The 24,461-nt window shown below is 37.5% G+C and overlaps 1 pseudogene; it reads left to right on the top strand.

Moving 5' to 3' along the window:
* Window positions 1-9,531: 9,531 nt before the first annotated feature.
* Window positions 9,532-19,627, top strand: LOC103440545 (putative disease resistance protein At5g47280; annotated as a pseudogene).
* Window positions 19,628-24,461: the final 4,834 nt, after the last annotated feature.

Genomic DNA, 24,461 nt, shown 5'->3' with positions numbered 1-24,461 from the left:
CATCATTTTAAATTTTGCGGCTCCCATTAGTCTATTTCACCGATCCACCTCACACAAACTAAGGGTGCGAATCATTCTTTGCAACAACACGGATTTTCTTGTTCTTAAGCTTCGGATACAGAGATCCATAGAGGATGTCGATTCAAATAATAGGGAAAAAAAATTAGAGGATTATTCTGCATGTGTTTCTGTGGTTCTGTTTTCTTTGAAGACTCCAGAAATCGTTGGAAGTGCCCTCTTTAGTGACAGTCAACTGATGATAGGCGGCTCAGAAGCAACAAAGTGGCTTATTTCACAAGCACGTTAGCCTGAAGCCAAAAGTTAGGACAAACACTTTTGAAATACTTGTAACGTCTGAGTGACTTCAGATAGGGTCCAATTTTATTGAACTTACGTGAGTGTTTGAATTAGTCTACCCACATCCCGCGATCTCATCCATCCCACTTATCCCCTCCCCCTAATACGACTTTAGCACACTACACCACACCCATTATTAAAAATAATTGATTAATTTAAACTTCTGGACTAACTTATGACTTTAGCACACTACACCACACCCATTATTAAAAATAATTGATTAATTTAAACTTCTGGACTAACTTAATAACAACCGTCCTAATACGACTTTAGCACACCACACCACACCACACCACACCCAATATTAAAAATAATTGATTAATTTAAACTTCTGGACTAACTTAATAACAACCGTTGATTTTTTAAATCATCATTGTCAAGATTCACCTAAAATAATTGTTTTTTTTTTTGAAAAAGATTCAGAGGAATTTTATTGATAACGAATAAAGAAGTTACACTGATTTAAACCTAACCTCTCATAATATAAGCAAAAAGGATAAAAAAAATTACGTAAAGAAGAAGGGGACATAAATTCTACCTCTAGCAATGAAAACAGTAAAGAGACATGGAAAGGACAGGGTAACATGAAACTTGACACTTCTAAATCCAAACCTAAAGGTCTAAACCTGCAAATCAGATCGAGCAACATCACAGGATTAAGAAGAAAAAAAAAGAAAGTGAGATAAACATGTATTTCGAGATGTTCATTAATTTGAAAAGCGGAAGCCAGTAGCAAACATAGTCTATATGCCGAGATTCACACTGATTTGAGAAGTGGAAGCCATGGAAACTAACATAGTCCGAACGAGCCACTGGTGACACACCCCAACCCGGTATGTCCACTAGAACTTTGAATCGAGTTGTGCTGGTCGACACCTGAAGGGTGACGAAGCCACAAAGTATAGTGATGTGGAAAATGTGAATAACTTTAAACCTAAAAGTGCATAAATATAAGAGTGCGCTGGTGAGCGGGAATGAACCCAATTCACACGTGATTACAGAGCATAAATACAGTACAGTAAAATAGGATGAGAATTATATCATCGATGGTAATCGTCTACACCAAGATTTGCCAATAATCTTCGTCGGCACACTCGCACTGAACAGTAGAGTGGCTCTGATACCATACTGTCACATCTCAGTCTCGGCTCTGCCGTAGCACGATATTGTCCGTTTTGGGCCCCAACCACACCCTCCCAGTTTTGTTTCTGGAAACTCAGACAAGAACTTCCCAGTGGGTTACCCATCCTAGGAATGCTCTCGTCCGAACTCACTTAACTTTGAAGTTCCAATGGAATCGAAGCCAGTGAGTCCCCAAAATGCCTCGTGCTATAAGGAGGGGAGCATGTACATATAAGACACATCACCCTCTCTCTGTTGGTCAATATGGGCCAAAAAATAAAACCGTGAGGGCGTGGCCGGGGCCCAAAGCGGACAATATAGTACTACGACGGAGTCGAGACTGGGATGTGGCAACTGGCAAAGGGGAAAAATCATTTAACTATTTCATTATTGTATTGAGCAACAAAATATTACATCTCTCTATTGGTTCAATTGCTGTTAAATAAGTAAACTCTTGATTTGGCTGAATTTTCGCCAAAAAAAAGATCTTTCAAGAAAATCTAAAATTATCGATTCATATCATGAGAAATTTTGTACAATGAGTCCAAAAGAATCTTCAACACCATGTATTAACTTGGTTTATGCAACTTTCTCAATTATTACAGAACTATTAATAAAATAGCCTAAATTACAACGTTATTAAGGAGATTCGAGCATACATCATGACGTGTCTAAGAGATAAAAACAAAGAGATATATGGTAAGATAGCAAAGCAGTATGAAACCATATTATATATGCAATGAACCTTTATTTCAGTGGTGTTTTATCTTGCCAAGCTTGTAAAGGTGATGACCCAAAAGAAGATTTAAAGCTGCCGGATCCCTTTGGCAGAGGAAGCTTGCTGCATATCTATGAAACAATTTCTGGTTTTTCTTCCGAGGCTAATAACAACGATAACACAGCTACAAAATTGGAATGAGAAATATGGGCCGGTTTAATACAATGAGGCCAAATAACGTTGGGTCTAATGCACGTTTTCATATTTTCTTAATCACTCGAGGTCCCATATATCTTTTTCTATTGTCCTCTGTGAAAGTTAAGATTGGCTTATCTTTAGCTACACACCCTAAAATTTCATTTTTAATTTTACTTTACTCTCTATAACTCAAAAATCATCATTTAACTCCTTGAAACTCAAAGTTCACTCCACTTTACTCTTTGAAACTCAAAGTTCGTTCCACTTTACCCCTTGAAACACAAAGTTCGCGCTACTTTAAAAGTCGTCTATGTAAAACTCAAAATTCGTTCAACATTGCTTTAGATTTGTTAATTTCTCATGTGTGTTTGATTTGGGTGTGGCAAGCTGATCAATTTAATTTTTATTTTTTTCATCTCTTCAATTTCTTTTAAACTTAATATTCCATGACTATTTATAACCAAATTTATTGCACATGGGTCTCACATATGTTTCAAGATCCGAGCTATAAGTTTTAGGGAGAAGAGAGTACACAAGTCAATGTGGAACGAACTTTGAGTTTTCAAGGAGTAAAGTGGTGACTTTAGAGTTACATGGAGCAAAGTGAGACTAAAATAGAGTTCTGGAGAGCATAACTAAAAACAAGCCTTCATATTTCTCATATTTTTAGAGAATATAATCTAATTGCTAACTGTGTAGCTAATTATGGTGTTGATCACTCAAATGTTAATTGGTGGGATTCATACCCTTCGTGTGCTGATCACTCAAAAAAATTATATATAATAGCATAATATAAAAGAACATTTGACTGTTAAGACCAAATCATAATAACTTAGTAATAGTGGTTGGAAAACTTTTCGCTCCCCCTTTTTCGATCCGATATCTTACTAATCAAGACACCTAGTCATTCACTCCTTTGTTGCGCATGAGACTACCTAAAACTTTTGCATTGAGAGGCAAACCTTTACATTTCTCCATCATTTCTTTTATTAATATTGTCAAACGCCTTAGACTCGTCTACTTGCCTAGTAGAAAACGACATGGGGTTGAAGATTGAAATACTCAGCTCCCCCCAAAATGATCAAGTCACTTATTGCTCTCATCATATTAACAACATAATGTTGTCTTGTGGTTACCAATATTCTATTGCCTTTAGCACTCCTTTGAATAAGTGGTATCCTTAATTGGGATGAGGATTCTCTCCGGATTCTCTTTGTGGGGATCCTAGAGATTCTCATATCATAGTCGTTCATTGTACATCGTACATTCAGTTTTCGTTAGGTACTATTTGTATTTAATTTTAAATAAAATAATTCAAATGATTTTTAACCGCACAATGTACGATGAATAGTTAAGATGTGAAGATCTCTAAGATTCTCACAATTTTGATCGGAATGGGATCCAAATCCCCTTAATTGATCCAACTTTTCATGGTGGGTCGACACGGCATCTAGGATAATGAAAAACCTCTTGCCCTCAAGGATGTTGACATGGACATGACTCAGCTGATCATTTGAACTAAGGGTGTCATCACCGCTTACGGTCGGCAATCTTATTTTCTCTACCATCATTCAACAACACCTTAGAGATGTCCGACATGGGGAGAAGTCTCTTGTCGTTTAGGTACTTGTTGTATGCCGTCTTCATTGCGTTGAAACACATGCGTGTTTCTTCTTTGCTCGTCAATCACAAGTAACATCTCATTAAACTCTTTTGTCTTGTTGGCGATGTCATGGCGAAAACAAAAGCCAATAGGGGTGACAGGGAAAGTTAGCTGCTGCTTCTTGCTCTTAGGAACAACAACATTTTCAGCTTTTCGTTCTTGCTGCTCAGCTACTTGTTTCAGCATGCCAGAGTTCTACTCCTCCAGCACGTCCACCACTTTGCAGGATATATGGTTGTGCTGCTGCCACCGTATATTCTACCAGTAGAAATATCAGCTGCAAACCTTATTTAAAAGGGAGTTTTAATGAAAAACCTGGTACTGTTCACTTTAATGAAAAATCACATTTTACACTAAAAAGTCAAACCTGATACTATTTATTTTACCTTTTATTTTGTCATAATCTTTAAAACTCAAAGTTTTCAAGTCATTTTCATTAGTTTTCCTTATTTAAAATATCACTGTCGATAATAATATCAATGTGTAAATTTGTGGAAATATCGACGGATACTTTTAGGGTTGTCAAACATTTTTTGGATGAAATAAAAGAGTTTCTCTAAACCTGTGTGGGGGTACGGGCAGGGACGGATGTAGCCAAGTGGATCAAGGCAGTGGATTGTGAATCCATCATGCGCAGGTTCAATCCCCGTCGTTCGCCCATCAATAAATGGACCATTTGTTACGGATATTTAACAGTTGCGTCAGAAATATAGACGATTTATGTCGATTTTAGTTTAAACTTAAGAGTTTCTCCTATATAGAGTGTAAGGGCGGAGCTTTAAATTTCTTTATGAGTGGGCTAGCTAAAAAAATTATCCTAAAATCAAATGATATTTTTTGCTACATTCGTATTGTATGCAAAAACTTGAGTTTAACTTTTGTATTTGTATACTTTAAAATTTGCTTAGCATGAACTCTATTGAGTTCACAATTACAAACTGCAAAAATTACAATAAATCATCCAATTTCATGTATATTTAGATGCAAACACCAGAAGAAGATAGAAATCTTGATACTTGAGCCATCTCAACTAGCACAAAACAAAACAATAAAAGTAGAAGTAAAGGTATCTTAAAAAAAAATTGATTGAAAACAATATAAAGCCCATTAAATCAAAGCACAATAATCTTGAACAAAATGACATTACAATTTTTATTGTAATTTTTATATTTTTAGTTGTGCTAAATACTCACTGAGCTAGTTCGATTAAACATAATTCTTCTTGCACTTTTCTCGTCCATTATATTAGGCTACACACTAAAGTACATACATATTGCTACAAATCCTCCCTGGACTATAGCCCACCATAACTTTTGTTGTGACTCTGCCAGTGATAGAGTGAAGTTTAGACTTCATCTCTCATTTTCTTATCTTCTCTTATTTTTTGAACATTTCCATAATAAACGAAATTTTAAACACTGCAAGCTACCACCACTTTTCAATATCGGAGACAATGTTTCCTGCACCCTGACCCAACAATGGTGATTCTCATTGACTAACAAAATGACCATCTTGTCCTTGCTCAGAAGTATGGTAGTCTGTTTTCAGTCTAGAAAGTCGTCAAGCATGGATTTGGATTTCATCCGGAATTTTTTTTGTGAAGATCTTAGAATTTATTACATTTTATCTGTTCATTATACATTATACAATAAAAATATTTAATTTTTTATTTAAAATTAAATATAAATAACACATAATAAAAAATAGTTGAATAATATGCGATAAAATGATCAGGATATAAAAAAGAATCCAAGAATACCCTCATCGGTCAAGCATTAGAGAAAAAGACGACAGTCCTACAAACATACACATAAAATTGGCAGAGTAAAAAGCAGTCAAGCACCTTCATCATCGCATCATTCCATGCACCACGTCATCGTCAAAAAGCATATGAAGTGATATATTCATTGACTTAAAAGTCTTTGTGTTTACATTAGGATTTGGATCTGTTCCAGACCTTAGGTACCGTTTGGTACGCAGACGGGACGGAACGGAACGAAATAGAGGTTCGTGTTATGTTTGGTATGTATAGGACAGAACAGTTCGGATTTCGTGTTAAATGATTAACTTAGCCTTGTTTGTACAATTTCTGCAGCGTCGTCGTTTTCCTTCGTTTTCTCGGCAACCAATTAGACCCCCAAACAATTACAAGAAGAAAAAAAATGACGAATCAGACCCCCAAACAATTTCTTTCTCTTCAAATCAAACACAGAAAAATCCCAAAATTCATTTCAATCAATTTTTGCAACTACGTCATCGTCCTCCTGCAGCATCGTCATCGTCTTCCCTGCAGCGTTGTCATCATCCTCCGTGCAGCATCCACCTTCTTCCCTCCGACCCACCAAACTGTTTCACTCTCTCTTTCCCCAACCTCGCTCTCCAAATCGGGCGACTCCGTCTTAACCCAATGGTCCGGCATCGACTCGCCCTCCCGACTCGACTGGCTCGGCATCTACTCACCCCCTTCCTCCCACCACGACAGCTTTATAGGATACAAGTTCCTCTCTTCTGCCCCCACATGGAAATCTGGGTCGGGCTCTATTTTCCTCCCACTGGTCAATCTCTGATTCAACTACTCCTTCCGGATTTTTCGACCCAAACCACCTCGACCAGGACCACAACCCCCTCCCCGGCACCGCCCACTTGTTCGCCACCTCAGATGACGAGCTTAGCTTCGAATCGGGTCGTGTTCCGGATCAGATCCACCTCGCTTACACGGACGAAGATGATGAGATGGGGTCATGTTCGTGACGCCAGACGGTGCCGGAGAAGAAGAGGGTTTGCTATGGTGACGTTGTCATCGTCGGATGGGTTTGCTGGGATTGGGTTAGCAGTTGGGTTACTGGGTTTATGGTGGAGCAAGAGGAGGGCTACGGAAGAGACAAGGGTAGAAGAGAGGGAGGTTACGGAAAAGAAAGGGAGGTAGACAATGTAATTAATGAAAAATAAGAGGGGTATTGTTGTCCAAAAAAATTATAATTTTGTGTCCCACGGGATGGAAAAACCCGTTCCAAGGGGAGGGGGAACCAAAATCTAACCCATTTTCATTCCGTGGGACACGCATTCCACGTAATTTTAGCGCACCAAATGTGGTACGGAACGCGTATGTCCCACTCTGTTCCGTCTCATCCCACGTACCAAACGCACCCTTAGTGTTCAAAGCCTATGAATCATTTCATCTGGACCACTAATTGGTATGTAAAAGAAATTAGAGTTGTTGGTTTTGTGTGGTGGGCCAGAAAAATGAGTTAATATGGACCATTGGATTAAATTTATGTCGTCCAGATGAAGTGATCCCTAGGCTCAGGACACTAAGGTCCTGAGCAGATCCAATTCCTTTACATTAGGGTTTAAAGTTTAGGGTTTAGGTCTTGCATTGCATAACTTGCATGTTAGGAATCCGGATCCTCCCCGAATCCTCTTTGTAAGGATCTTTGAGACCAGTCAATCATGTCAGTTTATCGTACATCATATGATAAAAAATTATTTTAAATATTTTTATTTAAAATTAAACACAAACAGTACTTGAAAAAAACTGATTGCATAATATACGATGAACGTATACAATTCACGGATCCTCAGGATCCTCACCAAAGGGATCCGTAGAGGATCTTGTTGGGCATGTTAGGTGGATTTGGATCCTCTCCTTAAAGGGATCCCCCTATTTGTAGCCGTTGGATAAAAATCCAACGGCCTAAGATGATTGGTTAGGAGGATCCTCTCCATTAGCTCAGGAGAGGATCCAAATCCATGTTAGGTGAGGGAGCCACTCATCCAAGCAAACAAAAGGATTTTTGTCACTATGAATAGGACAAATGAAAATGTTAGGGAGACTATCTGTGAGATAAAATTTACAAATTATATAATATGTCATTAATAGAAAATGACTACGTTTATCAATTTTTATTTAATTTAATTTACAAAATTTGTGTTTATAAATTTAATCTTCCTAACATTAGCCTCGTATAAATAGGCATCTCCTACTCCTGTTGTCACTATACTTCTCTTGCAATGCACTCTGCATCGACAAAAAAATTGCTCTTTGGCATCACTAACTACGAATGCAAAAGGCTACTTACATGAAAAGAGTTCATGGCCACGTGGCATCCATGCCACATGTTGACAACCATATACATATCGTTGTTGTATTAAAACTAGACACTACACTGATGATAAACCCGTTTATAAGTCATTCTCATGACAAAGTGGTATTAAAGCAACTCACACAATGAGTAAATGTGGTTAGATAAGACCATCAAAACACACGTGGTTTTGTTGTGATAGCAGAAGACGTATAATTCAATTGGTCAAATACATTCATCCTTGCATAGAGAATTCAACTCCTCGTCATACATTGAGAAATTTTTATTGTGACGGAAACACGGTAGTACATCATGTGTTTTTATGTAAATGGTAATTTTTTATATTTTTTAAGTTATTAACTTTGTAACTCAGATATCACACTATTTGTATAATGACACGTGGTGTACCACTTCGTGTGCCAATCACATTGAAAAATCTCTCATCATACATTATCATTTGTATAAAAGAAGTAAATTAAAAGTGATGACATACTAATAGGATCCTCTCCAAATCCTTTTGGTGAGAATTTTAGAGATCCGTGAATTGTGTCTGTTCATCTATATCGTGTGGTCAGTTTTCGTTAACTATTGTTTATATTTATTTTTAAATAAAAATATTTAAAATAATATATGATCGCACGATTTACAGATTTCTGAAATCCTCACAAAAAAGATCTGGCGAAGATCTGGATTTGATGACATATGCTGAAAAAGCCATGTTTAAACAAAAATATTACTTTTTACCACATATTTATATCATCCTTTTAATTGGATTATGGAAGGGTTGTTTTATTAACACCCCACATTTTATTGACTACACCCCACATTTACTTTTTAAATTAAAATTTTTCTTAACACACCCCACATATTTTCCAATATTACCCTCACACCTCACATCTCACATCTCATACACCCCACACTTCACATCTCACATCATCAACTAATTAACCACACATCAAACTCTTCATCTCTTTTAAACAAAAGAATAATCCATATTTTAAAGACAAGAAAGATGAATTAAATTGTTGTATAAAATCTCTATCTTGCCGTTTGATTTATAAACATCTGTCAAATTTTCTAGAACAATCACGTCGGATTCTAAGAAACCTGATGGACAAATGGTAAGAATTGTTCTTATAAGGTCATGTTAGTTCTAATTAGAGTAGGGCTTTGCAAAAAGTCAATTTTTCATTCCATTATTTAAATAATTTCTCGAATGTGAAAACCAGCGAATGAACGAGGAGCAAAACTTGATTTTTTGTTCCGTTGATCAAAAGATATATTTTCATCAACTTGTTTGTGTTTTTAGGGTTTTGTTCTACAATGGAGAGTAAGAGCAAGTGTGAGGGCTCGATTAGTCATTTCATATTAGAGTTACAAGTTGTTTAATATTACGTTTTTAAGTGTGGTGTATTCAAAAAATATGTGGGGTAACCGAAATGCTGTCTCCATAACAAGACAAACCAATTCACCCGCCATAGTCGCACAGCTCCCACCACCACCAACAAGGGCAATGACGGACTTCTTCATCGAAAAGGTCATGATGGAGCTCCTGAAAACCTTAATCGCCATCTCCTGCAAATCATGCCACAGCAGAGGAACCGCCGAGCAACTCAAATCCTCAATCGAGGAGCTCCTCCCCATAATCCAAGAAATCAAGTACTTCGGCGTCGAGCTACCGGTTGAACGGCAGTTCCAGCTCAACGGCGTCGAGCCAGATGATGGAACAGCAGCTTGGGGCCTTAAAGATTGGGACTTGTGTCGGCGGGGGTGGCGGTGGTGGGTGGATGGGGGAGGCTGTGAGGAGGGTGGAGGAGGAAGGGCAGATGAAGTGGGAGGTGAGCAATTCGGTGGTGTTGGGATTGAGGGTGGGGATGAAGACGGTGAAGAGAATGATTTTTGGGAGGGAGGACTTCAGGGTCGTTGGGATTTGTGGGATTGGTGGCTCTTGAAAAACCACTCTCGCCAGAGAGCTTTGCAAGGATGATCAAGTTAGATGTAAGTAACTGAGTGCCTATTTCTAATTGCTTACTGGTGAAGTTGTGATCCTAATCGATTTTGCTAGAAGTGCTTTTATTTTATTAAAAACAAGTTGATATTTTTTTGGAAAATTCACTTGCTTTTCAGATGATATAATCAATTTTTTTTGCTTCTTTTGAGAATATTCTTTGATTGGTATTCTAAAATTTGAATTTGCTCTAACGGGTTCTCTAGAATTTGAGTTTTCTTTAGAATCAAACGCTGACTCTGTTTTGTGCTCATCCGATCGAATGCAGCTTATTTCAGCGAGAGAATTCTGTTCCTGAGTATCACAGTGTCCAGATGGAACTTGCAGTACGAGTGGATCACCGCAACGAGAACTCTGGTGGTTTTGGATGATGTGTGGTCAGTGGCAGTACTTGTGCCGCTGCTCCTTAAAATCCCGGGCTGGAAGTTTCTTGTTGTCTCACGTTTCAAATTCCCAACCGTTCTCGATGCCACTTATGATGTGCAGTTGTTGAGGGAAGAAGAAGCACTCTCTCTGTTTTGTTACTCTGCTTTTGGCCAAAACTCCATTCCTCCTGCGACTGATAAAAATTTGGTCAAGCAGGCACAATCTTAAGCGCTTTTGCTAGAATACAATTGCTTCTTTGAAAACCTCTAGAAAGTGCTTCTATAATGCACAATCACTTCTATAGGACTATCTCCTCTTGGGTTAAAACTAAAAAATTTTAGCCTAGAAAATTTAGGTTTTGACCCAGAAACAACTTTTCTGCTCCAACCCTTCTAGTCTAAATTTTTAGCCTTAGATTATTAAAGAATGAATTTAGACTATTTTTTAATTAACTTTAAAAAATTACGTAGACTATTCTAAATTAATTTTATGAACATTTTAACTTAAAAATATTTAAATTCCGATAAATATTAAAAATTACTAAATTGACACATGAAACTCATGAAACACTATGAACAAATCACTATATCGGATCATTAATAAACCATGATTAATACAAATGGTTTTGGAAGATGGTAGATAGAAAAATTGGAAGAATTATATAAGAAAAGTGAGTTTTGTGTGGATGTTTGAACAAATACATAGGTATTTATAGAGTTTTTGGGTGAATTTTGAGATAAATAATTTTTTTTAATTATTCTAGCCTTTGGATTTAAATTTAGGAAATTAGATCTTCTTTGTTTTTTTTTTTTTTTTTTACAGTTAAATTTGATTATAGTCGATCACAGCTCTTGGATTCAATAAATATAGAAATATAAAACACTAAAAAAAATTAAACGCAGGCTGTTGAATAAACCAACAGTCTGTTTAAATCAGACCGCACGATAAAAATAGAGCCGTTAAGCTCATATTTGCATGGCAACAAGTGGGTTAGGCTCATGATTGCATGGCAACAAGCGGGCAGCAAGCCCACGGGTGTGTCGGGTGACCTGCTGGGCTTGGCGTGCACCCTCGCCTAGTGGGTGAATTTCATTTGTCGTTTCTCACTCTCACATGTGGGCTTCACCACTAACGTTGGCCTAAATTTTGGCCGGAATTTGGCTTTTTTTTAAGTTTTAAGACTTACCCCCATTTTAGAACAAGGGTTGAAATGAAATGAGGGGGGGAATAGATGGGAAATTTTAGAACTTACTTGGTCTAAGTTATACCGCCAAACATGGTCGCAAGCCTCCAGTCTCCATTTTCTGCTAATCAAAATGGGTTATTTTATGTTTCCTTACATCGGCAACTAATTGTTTTCTTGAAATTTAGATTGTTAATGAGTGTAAGCGGCTTCCTTTTATTGAACTAAACATGGTAAATACCAATATTAAACTAAACATGGTAAATACCAAAAATATATATGACAATATTTGAGAATTTCTTATATATTCATTAATCTCCAAAGTGGAGTATATATAGGAGTTACAATTGGTATTACAGATGTACTTTACCAATGTGGGATAATAAACTATTATTTACACTTTAACTAATATATAACTCACAACACTCCCCTTCAAGTTGGTGCAAAGATGTCACGCATGCCTAACTTGTCAAGCGAGTTGGAAAACACACTATTAGACACAGCCTTAGTAAGAGCATCATCAAGTTTATCTTCAGATCTCACAAACGGAAACATAATAATTCTAGCATCCAATTTTTCCTTAATGAAATGTCGATCAATCTCCACATGTTTTGTTTGATCATGTTGCACTGGATTATGAGCAATCTCAATAACAGCCTTGTTATCACAATGAAGTTTCATAGCACCTTTGGAGTTAAACCCAAGATCTCTCAACAATTTTTTCAATCACAACAACTCACATATACCATGCGACATAGCATGAAACTCAGCTTCTGCACTTGACCTAGCCACCACTTTTTGTTTCTTGCTTCTCTAAGTAACTAAATTACCACCCACAAACATAAAGTATCCAGATGTAGATCGCCGATCAGTGATGTAACCTGCCCAATCTGCATCTGTATACCCTTTGACATTCAAATGACCATTCTTAGAGAAAACCAGGCCTCTACCAGGAGCCATCTTTAAGTACCTCAAAATATGGGTTACTGCATCCATATGAGCTTCACTAGGTGAGTGCATAAACTGACTTACCACACTAACTGCATAAGCAATGTCAAGGCGAGTGTGAGACAAATAAATTAATCTCCCCACAAGTCTCTGATATCGTTCCTTATGAGTATGAACTTGATCTGGAAATAAGCCTAGACGATGATTTTGCTCAATCGGAGTATCAACAGGTTTGCAATCTAACATACCCGTTTCAGCTAACAAATCAAGAATATATTTCCGTTGAGACAGAAAAATACCATGCTTGGATCATGCAACCTCGATTCCAAGAAAATACTTCAATTCACCTAATTCTTTCATCTCAAACTCAGTAGCTAGGTACTTTTGAAGGCGTTGTATCTCCTTCTGATCATCACCAGTCACTATCATGTCATCAACATAAATAATCAATGCAGTTAGCTTAGCATTTTGTCGCTTTAGAAACAAAGTATGATCTGAATGACTTTGGATATACCTAAATTTCTTCATTGGACTTGTAAACATCCCAAACCACGCTCTAGAAGATTGTATCAAACTATACAAGGCCTTTCGTAACTTGCATACAACACCTTTTCCAGGAGATGTTCCAATACCATGTGGGAGATCCATATACACTTCCTCCTTAAGATCACCATGAAGAAAAGCATTCTTAACATCAAACTGCAACATAGGCCAATCCTGGTTTGCTGCTAAGGACAGAAGAACACGCACAGTATTAAATTTGGCAACATGAGCAAAGGTCTCCTGATAGTCTACCCCATAGGTTTGAGTACAACCCTTAGCAACTAATCTGGCTTTATACCGGTCAATAGAACCATCTGCTTTGTGCTTAATAGTAAACACCCATCTACATCCAACGGCTTTCTTCCCGTTTGGTAAAGGAACTAAATCCCAAGTAGAATTTTTTTCCAATGCTTCCATCTCAACTTGCATGGCATTAACCCATTTAGGGTCAGACAAAGTATCTTGCAATTTTGTTGGAATCGATACACTAGATAGCTGACATATGTAAGATGCATATGATTTGGATAAACGATGAGTAGACACATAATTGTTGATGGGATATTTGGCTTTGGCATGCATATCAGGCTCATATTGTACTTTAGGTTTTCCACGATTAGCTCGTGGAGGCAACTGATAAGTAGAAGAATCGTCAGAATTTACCTCATGTATGCCACCATCTTGTACCAAACTGTTAGAAGAATCATCACTGGACGAACCATCATCAGGCAACTCGTTAGACATATCAACAGCAGGTAACCGATCATCAGAAGGTAATTCGTCAGACATACTAACAGGCAACTCGCTGGGCACATCTGATCTATCGTCAGTAGAAATAGTTCCAGGAATAACAGGTAACCGATCACTATCTGTAGTTGACTGATCAGTATCACGCAACATAATAGGTTATGTTCCCAACTTTGCCTGTAACACATCATTCATACCATCTCTTCGAATCTGCACTTCACTCCCCCTCTCCCCCTGAAGTGGAGAGTCGGAAGAGGGCTTCACAAAATACAAAACTTCCTCATGGAAGGTGACATCCATGGTAATATAAGTTTTTTGAGTCGGAGGATGATAACACTTATAGCCTTTTTTATTGTTAGCATACCCAATAAAGACACACCAGAGAGCACATGCATCAAGTTTACTCCGCTGATGTGAGTAGACATGCACATACGCAATACACCCAAACACTTTCGGAGGAAGCTTGGATACAGAAACAAGAGAAACATATTTTTGTAGTACATCAAATAGTGTCTAAAAATCAAGAACCCTACTCGGAACACGATTGATCAAATACACAGCAGCCAAAACAGCATGGCCCCACAAATGATTAGGAACACATTTCAAGGAGCGAGCAACCTCCATTATTTGACGATTCTTCCGTTCGGACACACCATTTTGTTGGGGTGTAAATGGAGTAGTCGTCTGGTGAATAATACCATGATCACGAAAAAAACATGCCAAAGTGTGATTCACATATTCTCATCCGTTATCAGACCTAAAGACCTTAATTTTGGTTTGGAACTGAGTAGACACCATTGTACAAAATTCTTGAAGAAGTAACGGAACATCACTCTTATTCTTCATCAAGAACACCCAAGTTAACCGAGTACAATCATCAATAAAAGTAACAAACCAAAGGAATCCATTATAAGTAACTTTCGTCGGACCCCACACATCAGAATGTATCAAATCAAATGGTAAAGTAGCTTTAGAATCATTTACGAGAAAGGAAGCACGATGACTCTTAGCCATGACACATGTTTCACACTTGAACTCCAAATCACTACAAGTGCGAAACAAAGAAGGAAATAGATGTTTCATATAACTGAATGATGGATGTCCCAATCGTCGATGCCACAACCAAATTTGATGTCTGTCATCCACTTTAGCACTTAAAACTTGATGATTATTTGAACCAGAAACAACAGTATCCTCCATAGTCAAGATGTACAAATCCCCTATTCTTTTACCATGACCAATTATCTTCTGAGTTTAAATATCTTGAAAATAACAATACGTAGGGTAGAAGTGAGCAGAACAATATAAGGTATCAAGAAGTTTTCCTACCGACAAAAGATTGCACTTAACATCAGGGACAAGTAAAGCACGGACTAATGATAAGGTTGGAGTCAAAGAGATAGTGCCTTTACCCTTCACAGGGGAATGTGCTCTATTTGCACTAGTAATATACGGATCACGAACATAGTCACATAACTCATCAAACACTCTAAGGTCACTAGTCACATGATCAGTGGCCCCAGTATCAATTATCCATTTATTTGTTCCACCAAGATGCATAACAACACGATGATTATATTGAGCCATTGAACAAAATCACGAACAATAAAGGCACAAAAGATACGCAGCGGAATGAAAATAATTTACCAGAACACTGTAGCAGCAGACTGTTCACGGCATTGCAGCAGAGCACTATTCACGGTACTGTAGCAATCACTGTACATGGGCACTGTAGATGACCACTGTTCACAAAGCAGACTACTGTTCACGCATTGTACTGTAGCGCGACACTATTCAATTTTTTTTTTTCACGAAGGAAATCACGAAAAATATGGGCACAAAATTAAAGCACACAGGTCACCAAGAGCGAACTGCTATGATACCATATTGAACTAAACATGGTAAATACCAATATTAAACTAAACATGATAAATACCAAAAATATATATGACAATATTTGGGAATTTCTTATATATTCATTAATCTCCAAAGTGGAGTATATATAGGAGTTACAATTGGTATTACATATGTACTTCACCAATGTGGAACAATAAACTACTATTTACACTTTAACTAATATATAACTCGCAACACCTTTGGCTCTCAAAGTGATTGGAGCTTCATTGAAAGACCAGCCAGAATTGTGTTGGGCAAATGCAAGGAGCAAGTTGTCGAAAGGGGAAGCATTTTGTGAGTCCCATGAGAACAATCTACTTCAACGGATGGTAACGAGTCTCGACAGCTTATCCAAAAAAGTTAAATCATGTTTCTTCGATTTGGGTGCATTTCCAGAAGACAAGAAGATCCCTCTTGATGTTCTTACCAATATGTGGGTTGAAATACATGGCATCGACGAAGAAGAAGCGTTTGCTATTCTTGTCGAGCATTCGAACAAAAATCTCCTCACCCTGGTGAAAGATGCAAGGTACGATGCTTAAAGTTCGGTACTTTGTTTATTTTATTTGAGTGTGATTAGTTTCTGATTTGAACCCTTTGTATATATTGATATTGCAGAGATGGAGACATATATAGCAGTTGCTACGACATATCTGTTACACAGCATGATGTGCCGAGGGACCTTGCTTTTCATTTGAGCAATGATGGCAGCGTGAACAAACGCAGTCGATTGCTTATGCCAATAAGAGAGACTGAACTTCCAAGAGAATGGGAGAGGGATTCCGATCAGCCATTTCAGGCGATGATTGTATCAGTTCATACCGGTATTAACATGTTTCAGTAATTGCATTTATCAATTATGAGGTTATTCCTTATGTTTACTCTTTCGTGCTGATTTAAACCGATTCATCACTTGATTATGCAGGTGAAATGAAAGAGATGGACTGGTTCCAGATAGAGTTTCCTAAATGTGAAGTGCTGATTTTGAATTTTTCATCCGACGACAAGTACCTTATGCCTCATTTCATTGCAAACATGCCAAAGTTGAGGGCATTAAGGTCATCTCCAACCGAAGGGTCCAAAGGGTCCAGAGGGTCAGAGGGCTGAAAATAACCCTAAAACCGTCTCCAACCGAGGGTTAGGCCAGAGGGCTCGGGAATCTGGGAGGGCCCCACGGAATTTCAAAGGGCCAAAGGGCCAAAGGGCTGGCTGCTGGCTGGCTTTTTTTTTTTTTTTTTTTTTTATAGTTTTCCTATTGTTGTTGGTTATAACCGACAGTAATAGGTATTCATAGGCAAAAAAAAATTTTTATTTACTATTAGTGTCGGTTATAACCGACATTAATAGTTTGAATTTTTTTTTAATATAATGGCTAGCTGAGTCAGCTAGCCATTGGGTTTTTTTTTTTTCATTTAAACATTTCTTTTCTTCTATAAATATGGTGAAGTTCTTTCAATTCTTCACTTCATTTGCAATATTTCCTTCTTCAATATTGTTCAATATTTCCTTCAATATTGTTCAATATTTCCTTCAATATATTTCTCAATATTTCCTTCAATTTATTTCTCAATATTTCCTTCAATATTTCCTTCAATATATTTTCCAATATTTCCTTCATCTATAATATTTGTTTCAATTTTTCAATAATTTCCTTCATTTTTTTTCAAAAAAAAGGCCTCATCTACAATGAAAGGTAGGGATTGGACCCGAAAAGAAGATGAAGCTCTTTGCAAGGCTTATAGATGGGTCTCAGAAGATAGTGTGAGGGGGATTTCTCAAACAAGTGAAGGTGTTTGGACTCGTGTATCAAAAAATACATAGAGTTCTACGAAGGCACCATTCCACCGAATACCTGAAACCACGAAAGTTGTTCTTCAAGATGGAAGAAACATCTTCATCCAAGTTTGAATAAATGGCATCAAGCACTATTAGCAGCCGCAAGTAGACTTGAAAGCGGCGCCAATTACTATGACGAAGTTAGTGTTTTCACAGTTTATTTTAAATGTTTAATTATATTACATTTAATTTTTGTAATTATATGTCATTATATTACATTTAATTTAATGAATTAATTTCCTAAAATTTTTGTAATTATATTTTCTAGGTACGCCAAGCGGAGGAATTGTATATGGAGGGCAGCTCAAAACCCTTTCAATTTCACGGTTATTGGGAAATTTGTAAAGGGTGGGTGTTATTTGAAGATTCACCTCAACATAGAGTGGATCCTTTGGGAGCTGCATCCCCATCTGTAGCTATGAATGAAGATGAATCTCCTACCATTCAACAAATAAGGGTAGAAAATCCAACTCTGTCCGAAAGTTCTTTACCTAGGGCTATGGGACGAAACAAGGCCCGAAGGTTGAGGGAAAAAGGCAAGACAAATGCTGATTACGCCGCTCAACATGAAGTAGCGGCCTCATTGCGATTATTGGCGGAGCAAAATGCCCTTAAGGCGGAAGAAAGGAAGTGTAGGCATGAAAAACGGGCCAAGCAAATACAAGAAGAGATAGATGATAAGAATATGGAAAGAAACACTTCGAATTATACTCCAATGAGTAAGGCCTATTTTGATAGGAAAAAAAAAAGAAATTATGAGCCGACGGCAGTTGTTTGTGACAGACTATACTCCTACGATGGTGGATGATGAAGATAATAATGATTATGGATATTAAATTTAAGTTGTTGTGGTTTTTAAATTTAATTTGTCATTTTTAAATTTTAGTTGTAGTTTTTAAATATAAGTTGTAGTTTTTAAATTTAAGTTATTGTTGTTTTTAAATTTAAGTTGTAGTTTTTAAATTTAAATAATAAATTATGTTTAGCCTTTTGCCCTCCGTTGGAGACGGTTTTTTGTGAGATGGCTAAAACGAGCCCTCTGGCCCTCTGACCCTCTGTTGGAGACGGAGGCAAATATGACCATGTACTGTTTATTAAAATATTAATATCTTGGAGAATCTTGGAGGGCCAGATGGCTAAAACGAGTCATCTGGCCGGCCATCGATTGAAGATTGCCTGATAATCATGAATTACAGTACATCGAATGCCATCCTAGGTGGCTTTTCAGTCTTCCCAAATTTATCCAACTTGAGAGGCTTCTGGCTCGAAAAAGTATCCGTCCCTCAATTATCTACCATACCCCTGAAATATCTGAGGAAAATTTTTATAATCCTATGCAAGATCAGTAATAGCCTTGATCACTCGGCCTTTCCTCGGCTCACAGAGCTCACGATTGATCATTGCGATGACTTATTCCAGCTGCCTTCGTGCATTTGCGCAATGCCTTCGCTCAAGAACTTGAGCGTAACCAACTGCCTATACCAGCTCCCAGATGATTTGGGAAAGTTGCAATCTCTATAGATCCTAAGGCTATACGCATGTCCGGCACCGCAGACGCTTCCGCGCAGCATTTGCGAGCTACTTCGTTTGAAATACATTGACATTTCCCAATGTGTAAATTTGAGATGCCTTCCCATGGAAATTGGTAAGCTAGCAAGTTTGGAAAAGATTGACATGAAGGGAATGTTCACAAATTAGCAATCTGCCGAAATCCGCTGCAGCGTTACAGTCTCTGCGCCGTGTAGTGTGCGACGAGGATATTTCTTGGATGTGGAGAGATGCAGAGAAGGCATTGCCGGAGCTTCATGTTCAGGGGGTGGAGAAACATTTCGATCTGGACTGGCTCGATGAATGAGCAAATTGTTGTTCCATTGGTCAATGTTAATTTGTATAAACTTTGATGGAAATTGTAAATAATTTGTTCATATGAAGTTAAATAATAGGAATTGAGATCCTCTGTAAATTTGTGTCTGGAGCTCCGGAGTCTGGATCACTCATTTTAAACCATACAATCCCATTAGTCCATTTTACTAGTCCACCTAACATAAACTAAGAGTCCGAATCCCTTTTCAATCGCATGGATTTTCTAGTCTTAAACTTTGAACACAAAAATGTCAATTCAAATAATAGGACAAAAGTAGAGGATAATTCTACATGTGGTGTTTCTGTGGTTCTGTTTTCTTTGAAGACTTCAGAAGTCGTCGCAAGTGCCCTCTTTAGGGACGGCCAGCTAATGATAGGTGGCTAAGGGTTGATTTGATATTTATGTGCTTTGAAAAAAAACTACTTATGTTGTGCTGTGAGAATAAGCGGCTGTGAAATAAAGCTGTAGAGTATTTGGTAAACTTTTTTGTAAAAATGCTTTTGAAAAAAAAAAAATAGTATTATAGTATTTGGTAAACTTTTATGTAAAACAGAAGTGAAAAAAAACCGGTTTTTCAAAGCTGGGTTTTGCAGATTCTTGTTTTTGGCTTTTTTTCATCCAAAACTTTGAAAAAAAAGCTGAAGCTGAATGTTTACCAAACACAAAAAAAGCTCCAAGCTTTTTTTGATACCAGCTTTTTTCAGAATCATCTCAGTACCAAACCAGGCCTAAGAAGCAGCAAAATGACTTATTTCACAAGCACTTTAACCTGAAGCCAAAAGTTAGGACAAGCACAGAAGCACTTTTATCCCCTCCCCCTAATACGACCTTAGCCCACTACACCCAAAATGAAAAGTTATAGAATAATTTAAGCTCGTGGATAAACTCAGCCGTTCATTTTTTAAATCATTATTGTTAAGATTTACGTAATATAAAGATTATTTAACTATTTCATCATTGTAATAAGCATTAGAAGGTGAAAGTCGGCAATTGTTTGATGCCATTATTACGATCAAATGCAAACCTTTTCACCCAAAACCTCTATAACACCCTCAATGTTGATGATCAAACATTCATTATTAGTGAGTGATTGCACAAAGTCATGAATAATATCATGCAATTTGCAACCTATAATGGTAAAACACTATCTTTCATCAAATCTTAAAAAGACTCTGCTACTAAGTTATGAAAAATTGCTTGACCAATTTCTTTCTTATCTTTATTCTATTTTGAATTAAAATAATCTTGCGACATCTATATATTAGCTAAGTTATCTCTATCAAACTCATAATCTTTAAGAAAACTAGCACAACATGAAAGACAATATTTGACTGTTGACCAAATCATAAGAACTTAGAAATAGTGGTTGGAAAACTTTTTGCTCCATCTCTTTTCAATTCCATATCTTACTATTCAAGATAAATAGTCATTCACTCATTTGTTGCACATGAGATTGCCTAAATCTTTCGCGGTGAGAGGCAAACCTTTACATATATCTACCATTTTTTTACTAATCTCTTCAAACGCCTTAAACTCATCTACTTGCCTAGAAAAAAACACCATGTGGTTGAAGATTAAAAACAATAGTCTTTACTCAGCTCTCCCAGAATGATCAATAACAAAAAAGTAAGAGTAACAAAGATGCAAGGGAAAAAACAAAGTAGACAAATTCCATCTTTGTCACTTGTTGCTCTCATTATATCTACAACATCTCGTTGTCTTGTGGTTACCAATATTCTAATGCCTTTAACACCACTTTAAATAAGTGATACCCTTAACTGGTCCCACTTTTCATGGTCATAGGTCCACACGGCATCTTGGACAATGAGAAACCTCTTGCCGTCGATGGATGTTGACATAGATTCTAAGACATGGCTCAACTGATCATTTGAACTAGGCGTGTTATCACGGCTTATGGCTCGGCAATCTTAATCTCATAAAAAGGGTACACAAACCAATATTTTCTTATCAAAACAGGCGTCAACATTGGCATCATAATAATAGGGATGATAAGGATCACCCTATCTTCTCTACCATCAATTAACAACTTTGTTATCAAAACATATCTTTTTCGTTTTCTCGGCCAAACACCTTAGACATGTCGACAAAGGGAGAAGTCTCTTGTTGTTTAGGTACTTGTTGAATATCGTTCTCATTGGGTTGAAACACAAGAGCGTTTCTTCTTTGCTCATCAATTAATCACACACAACCTCTCATTCAAGTTACCTCTCTTGCTTTTCGAAAACAAAAGCAACTAGGGGTGACACAGAAAGTTAGCTTCTTCTTCTTGCTCTTAGGATCAACATTGTCAGCTTCTCGTTCGTGCTGCTCAACTTCTTGTTTCAGCACGTCAGTGTTCCACTCGTCCAGCACGTCCACCATTTTGTAGGATATATACTGCTGCCATTGCCTTTCTCTGCTGCACCATACCACCAGTGTTCAATAATGTAATGGAAGCAATCTCAGCTGCAAGTGGAGACAATGTTTCCTCCACCCTGACCCAACAAATAACAATGGCGATTCTCGTTGACTAACAAAATGACCATCCTGTCCTTGCTCAGAGGTATGGTATTGGTAATCAAATTATACTCTGGTTTCAATCTAGAAAGTCGTCAAGCATTAGAGAAAAATATGACAGTCGTACACATACTATTGGCAGAGTAAAAAAGCAATCAAGCACATTCATCATCGCATCTTTCCCTGCAGCACGTCAACGTCAAAAAGCAATCGGAGTGATATTCATTTACTTGGAAGTCTTTGTTTTGCATTAGGGTTTAGAGCTCCATATGCATCGCATAACTTGCATATTAGGTGAGAGAGCCAATCATCCAAGCAAACAAGAGGACTTTTGTCACTATGAATAGGTCAAATGAAATAAACCAAAATGTTAAGCTAATCACCAATTGTAGGGTTCATGTTTGTAGTATGTCCTTGCTCCGGTGTCACTGCCCTCTTCTTCCTCTCTCTCTACAGTGCCACCGGGACACACAAATTTCTTTAATGCCACTCACTATGAAAATGCAAGGGTGACTATATATAGAAGTAAAGATCCTTTTAATTACCAAAATTGTATAATATGACATGGAGTGATATATCAAAGCAACTCACACAATGAGCGAGATTATTGGGTTAATTAAGACCCTCAAGATATATGTGGTTTTACTGTTCTACAGAAGTTTTTTATTTCAAGTAAACTGCATAAATGACAGTCATGTAGCTCGTTTGATCAAAAGCATTTATTATTCCAACGAAAATTTGACCCACTATATGATTTCACTTGTATACAAAAGAAAAAAGTAAAATGAAAGTGATGGCATATAGCTAACAAAGCTATCTTATAATAATTTGAGGACTTTTGTTAGTAAGAATAGGTCAAATGAAATAAACCAAAACGTTAAGCTAATCACCAATTGTAGGGTTCATGTTTGTAAAAATAGATATCTCCGGTGTCACTTACTATATTTCTCTGGCAGCGACACTGGGATAAAAAGGTTTTTCTCGAGTATCACTCGCTATGAATGCAATGGCTACTTACTATATATAGAAGCATAGATTCTATTAATCACCAAAATTGTAAGTCTTAATATAACAAGGGAGAGCAATTTATTTAGGAGTTAATGGGGTACGTGTCGTCCATGCATGTGTTGAAAATCTTATATATGTCATTGTTTTATTAGAACATGACGCCACACTGAACCCATTGCTTATAAGTCCTTTTCATGACAAAGTGATATATCAAACGAACTAGGTCATATCCAATGAAGAGGGTTAAAGGTCTAAAACCCAAAAAATGACCTAATTTAACAAAAAATTCATCTCCAATGGATGGCTAGCTTATAAATCTATGGAGCCGACCAGACCATTATTTGACCAAAAGGCATCGGGCAGGCTAACTGCAACCTATCTTCCAACCCGTTTCCCAACGCCGAGCTGCCATGCTTCAATAATTGATTTAAATCCAATAGTTGGATTTAAAAGCATCCAACGGTTGGGCTAGGAACAACAGAGCAATGGTGTTATCTGGTAACGGCTAGCTGACGCTTGCTAGCCGTTGGAATTCTTTTTCGTTTTTCAGGCGAAATTTAAAAAATAAAAAAAAATCCTATAAATACCTATTACATTTGTACACTATTTTTCACATCCCTTTCACCCTTACCTACCATCTTACCTCATTTTAATCCAATTTTTCACATTCTATTCACCTCAAACACTCTTTTCATACACACACTTCTCTTACCCTTCCAATAACTTGGGGGTTACCGATCAAGGTATATTAAGGATTAGGGCTTCTGCAACACCCTCCTATAAATACCTATCATATTTGTACACTATTTCTCACATCCTTTTCACCGTTATCTACTATCTTACCTCATTTTAATCCAATTTTTCACATTCTATTCACCTCAAACACTCTTTTCATACACACACCTCTCTTACTATTTGTTGACCCTAAAAACTACCAAGCCTACAGGCGCGCAAGCCGAGTAATCTATGAGCTAACTACGTCCTTCGGTTGTGTACGAGGCGTGCCAACTCGTTGACCGAGCTAGGCCGAGGAGTAAAATATGTTGATGTTGCGTTAGGTGCGCGGCTGACTTCTGCGTCTTGCGATTGTGGCCGAGGAAGGAACTTGTCTTGGCCTTTGGGTTCTAGAGCCTGAAGACAAGGCTACTAACTTAGCGAAGTTCAATATCAAATTCAGCTTCCAATGTGCCGAATGTAGTAACTCGTAACATCTCACTTCGCCGAGAAGGCTAATGAGATAACCTCGACCAACAAGGATTCAGAAATCCTTCAAGACCGAGACTTGGATAGGTAACCAGTCAGCCTCGACGCAATGCTGTTTATGCCAACTGAAGATGCTGCGAGATCGGCTGATTCTACGACGACAGTGTTGTTTATGCCAACTGAAGATATCACTGGTTGTCTCCAC

The sequence above is a fragment of the Malus domestica genome, chromosome 08 (assembly GCF_042453785.1).
Source record: "Malus domestica chromosome 08, GDT2T_hap1".
Taxonomy (NCBI): Eukaryota; Viridiplantae; Streptophyta; class Magnoliopsida; order Rosales; family Rosaceae; genus Malus; species Malus domestica.
The sequence above is the reverse complement of the archived record's forward strand: the minus strand, read 5'-3'. Positions and strand labels throughout refer to the sequence as shown.